General features: G+C 34.9%; 1 pseudogene; it reads right to left on the bottom strand.

The window, feature by feature from the left end:
* Positions 1-4,634: 4,634 nt before the first annotated feature.
* On the bottom strand, positions 4,635-5,288 carry LOC123812139 (annotated as a pseudogene).
* Between the last annotated feature and the right edge of the window lie 227 nt (positions 5,289-5,515).

Below are 5,515 nucleotides of genomic sequence, written 5' to 3'. Positions count from 1 at the left end.
GGATAACATGTATGAAAGAACTGCAACAATCCTAATTGTATATCTTAGTAGTAAAGTGAATGAACTTGTGTAAGCACTTCCTGCATCAAGATTTTAAATGTTTTCCAACTATTTAGAAGCTCTCATGCTCCTTAGTTATTGCATGCCTACACAGAAATAGCCACTGTTCTGAATTTTACCACCAAATTAGTTTTGTCTGCTTTTAAAAACCTATCAATGGCCACACTTAGTGTGTACTCTTGTGTGGCCCTTTCACTCAATAATATATTCATGAGATTGAGCCATATTAAAAAAATTTAGTAGTGGTTTATTCACTTCCATGTTTTTATATAATCTCAGAATTTCGTTGTCTGTTCTAATATTGCTTGACATTAGGTTATTTAAAGTTTTGGATGTCTATAAATGATGCTGCTATGAATATTTTTGTACCAGTCTGTTGATGCACATTATTACAGGTTTGATTTTGGTATATACCTAGTAGTAGTGTTACTGTGCCACAAGATATGTGTATATTCAGTATTAGAAAACAGTGCCACATTGTTTTTTAGTTTACCAATTTATAAATCACTAGCAGTGAATGGAAATTCCAGTTGTTCCACATCTTTGCCAATACTGATATTCTGTTTTTTTGTGTTTGTCTTCTTTTTTGTTTGTTTTTTTTTGTTTTCAACTTTATTTATCAAACTGAAATACAAACCACTGCTTATATTTAGTGTATACATTTTAATGAGTTTGGACAGTTACATACACCTGTGACACTGTTACCACAAATAAGATAATGAACATATCCATCATGACCAAAAGATTTCTTGTGTTACCTGGCTTTTTCATTTTAAAAAATTGGTGGTAAGAGCACATAGCACAAGATCTACCTTATTAACAAGCTTTTAAGTGCACAACATCCTATTAACTATGGTATACATGTTGCACAGCAGATCTCTGGAATTACATTGTATATAACTGTAACTTTATCACCATTGAAAAAATCCTCATTTCCCCTCTGGCAACTACCACTCCCCATTCCTCATTCCCCATCCTCTGGCAACTACCACTGTATTCTTTGTATATATGAGTTTGATTATTTTAGATACTTCATATAAGTGGAATCATGCAGTATTTGTTCTATGACTAACTTATTTCTGAGCATAATGTTTTCCATGGCAATACAGAGACTCTAGCTTCTTCCTCCAAATCCCTTGGAAGCCTAAAGCTGGATTGGCTTCTCACGTCTGCCCTTCAGATGATCAGTGCTATGAATGGGCCACAAGTAGGTAAGAGGCACCACTGGGACTGCTAGGCATCCTCTCCCCACCCCATGGTGCAGCCTCATCCAGCCTTCAAATGAATTCCCCTAGGTCCAGCACCTGAACCCGTAAACTTCTCTGGCCCATCCAGGTTCAGGATCTGAGTTTCCACTGATTCCCAGGTGGTCATGGAGAAGTTTTAACCCTGAATTTTGTATTCAGAAATCTCTAGAAATTATCCAGACAAGACAGATGCTATAAAGAAAAAGTAATGGTCAAAACAAGTGAGGCAATGTCAGAGTAAGAAAATGTCTCTGGTTGTGCACCTGATCTCTCACGTGCCTTTTAAGCAATTAGAACTAGATACTGCAGTCATTTGTCACCCAATTAATTTTGAAAGACCAGAAATGCATGGTTTAGCATTTGCTTCAGTAAAAGCAATTGTTATTTAGATAAAAAGACATTTAAAATGAGAAATGAATTTTGATTAAAATGTGCAGGTACTGATAATATTCACTTGTACTGTTTAAATGCTTAAAAAATGCACAATGTTTTCCTGGTACATGATGTCACAAACAGAAAAATTTCTTTCTTCTTTAAGGCTGAATTGCATTCTATTGTATAAGTATATATTATTTTTATCCATTTGTCTGTTAACAAAAACTTGGATTGGTTCTAAATCTTGACAATTGTGAATCATGCAATAAACATGGCAGTATAGATATCTCTTTGATATTGATGCAATTCTTTTGAATATACTGATGAGTGGAATTATCAATAACACATAAGGATGCCCTGGCTAGTATGGCTCAGTGGATTGAGTGTCAGCCAGCAAAGGAAAGGGTTGCTGGTTTGATTCCCAGTCAGTGCACATGCCTGGGTTGTGGGCCAGGTCCCCAGTAGGGGGTACATGAGAGGCAACCAAGTATTGAAGTTTCTCTCCATCTCTTTCTTCCTCCCTTTCTCTAAAAATAAATTAATAAAATATTTTTAAAAAGAAATAGAAAAATAATAACACATAAGAAAATGAGTCATGAAAATCCCCCCAGCAAAGAAAAGCCCAGGGCCCAACGGCTTTTCTAGTGAATTCTACCAAACATTTAAAGAAGAATTAGTCTATGGCCATACCACCCTGAAAGCGCCCGATCTCATTGAAAGAATTAACACCAGTACATCTCAAACATCAAAAAAATTGAAGAAAAGGCAACATTTCCAAATTCATTTTAAAGGCCTGTATTACTCTGATACCAGAACCAGAATAAGGATCTACAAGAAAAGAAAATTGCAGGTCTATATCTTTGATGAATGTAGATGCAAAACTCTGTGATGAAAATTATAGCAAGCAGAATTCAACATCACATTAAAGGGATCATAAACCATGATCAAATGGAATTTATCCCTGGGATACCAGGATGGTTCAACATATGCAAATCAATAAAAGTAATACACCACCTTAACAGAATGAAGGATAAAAATTATATCCTTTTGATAGATGCAGAAAAAGCCCTTGTAAATATTTAACTTCCCTTCATGACAAAAGTTCTGAACAAATTCAGTATAAAGAGAATGTACCTGAACATAACAAAGACTATATATGACAAGCTGACTGTTAACATCATACTCAATTGTGAAAAATGCAGTTTGCCTTTAAGGTCTGTAACAAAGCAAGAGTGCCAACTCTCACCACTTCTACTCACCATAGTATTGGAAGTCCTAGCCTGAGCAATTAGGCAAGAAAAAAAAGCATCCAAATTGGAAAGGAAGAAGTAAAATTGTCTCTTTTTGCAGAAGACATGGTCTTTCATATAGAAAAATCCTAAAAATCACATACACACACACACACACCTATTAGCATAAATAAACAAATTCAGAAAAGTTACAGGATACAAAGTCAACATATAAAAAATTATTGTATTTCCATCACTAAAAATGAGCTACTTCTTAAAAATTAGGAAAACAGTCCCATTTACAGTGGCACCAAAAACAATAAAACATTTAGGAATAAATTTAACAAAAGAGGTGAAAAATTTGTATACTGAAAACTAGAATACACTGATGAAAAATATTAAAGAAAAGACAAATAAATAAAAATTCTGTCAATTATTGGAAGACTTAATTTTATTAAACTGTCCATACTACCCAAAGCAATCTATGTGTTTAATGTTAACCCCATCAAAATTCCAATGGCATTTTTTTTACAGAAATAGAAAAACAATCCTAAAATTCATATAGAACAGCAAAAGATACAGAATATCCCAAGCAACCTTGAGAAATAAGACATAAATAGAAGTACCACACTTCCTTATTTCAAAATAAGTAATTATAAATTATTATATATTATTATATTATATAATAAATATTATTATATTATATTTATTATAAATTATAAATTATAATTATAAATCTACCATCGTAAAAGCAGTATGATATTGCCATCAAGACAGAAAGACAGGCTAATAGAACAGAATAGAGAGCTCAGAAATAAACCCACACATACAAAAGCAACTGGTCTTCAACAACAGTGCCAAAAATACATAATGAGGAAGGATAGTCTCTTCAACAAATGGTGCTGGGAAAACTGGATATCTCCATGTAAAAGGATAAAAATAGACCCCTATCTTACAACACACACAAAATGCAACTCAGAATGGATTAAAGATTTAAATCTAAGACCTAAAATTACAAAACTTCTAGAAGAAAATAAGAAAAGCTTCATGACATTCATCTTGGCAATGATTTCTGAATATGACACCAAAAAAAAGAGAAAAAGAAAAAATAAATAAGTAGGATTATATCAATCTAAAAATCTTAGATGAAAAAATCGACAGAGTGAAAAAGCAACCTAAAAATGTGAGAAAATATTTTCAAAACTAACTTCCAAACAATACAAGGAACTTCTACAATGTTTTAGCAATAATAATAATATCCCAATTTTAAAAATTGGCAAAAGACTTAAACAGACATGTCTCCAAAGGAGACATACAAATGACCAACAGATGTATGAAAAGATGCTTAACATCACTAACCATCAGAGAAATGCTAATTAAAACCACCATGAGATAGCTAGCACCTCACACAAGTTAGGAAGGATAATAACAAAAAAATAACAAGTGTCGGCAAGGATATGGAGAAATTGTAACTTTTGTACTGTAGTTGGGAATGTAAAATGGTGCAGCAACTATGAAAAACAGCAAAGAGAGGGAATTCGTTTTTATGCATATATAGGGGTATCACATGAGGATTTAATTTGCATTTCATGGATGACAAAAAGAATTTCACACTTTTTCACATGTTCACATGTCATGTGGATACTCTCTTTTGTGAAATGCCTGTTCAAGCCTTTTGCCCATTTTTGTTAAGGCAACAAATCTTCATTAAGTGCCTCCAAAGTTACAGGGAGGAGGCCATGATGCTGGACACACTGTCAAAGTATGTCTTCTCCATGATGTTCTTGGGCTCAATGTTCTCTTCTTGGCTACCAATGAAGATCTGGCCTGAGTCATCAATACTCCAGCCATCTTTGCTCATGCATACCTTTATCTGGCTGTCTGTCAGGCCCCCAAGCATCTCAGCCAGCAGCCAGCAATCAATGTGCTGATAAGTGATGCCCACGACATGGCAGATAAATTTCTGTACAGAATTTTTAAAACCAGTTATACCTCCCAAAAGGTCCATGTTTTCATCTAAGACTTGCCAGGTCTGGAAGTGACAGGTCTCTAGCAAGTCTCTGAGGTACAAAATCTGTCAGATGAGTCATTCTTCTTGATGAGCCTGATCGATCATGCACTTGCACAGAGTGAAGTCAGTGTGGGACAGGTTAGTGAGGGCCTTCAGCAGGATCTGAGCAATGACCATGGTCTAAAAGAAGGCTGGGTTAAACTGGTACAGATTCAGGACAGCCAGGTTGGCTTCCAGATCATAGGTATTCTCCTTGGGCTGAATCTCCACATAGTGCTCCAGGATGGCCATATTCTCAGGATTGTACCTGTTAATACCCTTGAGCAACTTGCCCACGTTAGCTCTCATCTGCTCAAACGTTGCCATGACTGCTGCTGCTTCCCACATGGTGGATTGGTGGGGCATCCTCCAGTACTGGAAGAGGAAAAGATCCTTTTGCCCATTTTTAAATTATGTTATATGTCTCATTGACTTCTAGGAGATTTTTCTGTATTATTGTTCTGTAAGAAAACATAAATAAATGGTACTACATTAAGCTAAAATTTTTTGTACAATAAACGAACCTGTTAACAAAAGGAAAAGGCAACCTATTG

This window comes from Phyllostomus hastatus, unplaced genomic scaffold (genome assembly GCF_019186645.2).
Source record: "Phyllostomus hastatus isolate PE091 unplaced genomic scaffold, TTU_PhHast_1.1 phas_scaffold_78, whole genome shotgun sequence".
In the NCBI taxonomy this organism is placed as follows: Eukaryota; Metazoa; Chordata; class Mammalia; order Chiroptera; family Phyllostomidae; genus Phyllostomus; species Phyllostomus hastatus.
Note: the sequence above shows the minus strand (reverse complement) of the source record. Positions and strands in the feature narration are given on the sequence as shown.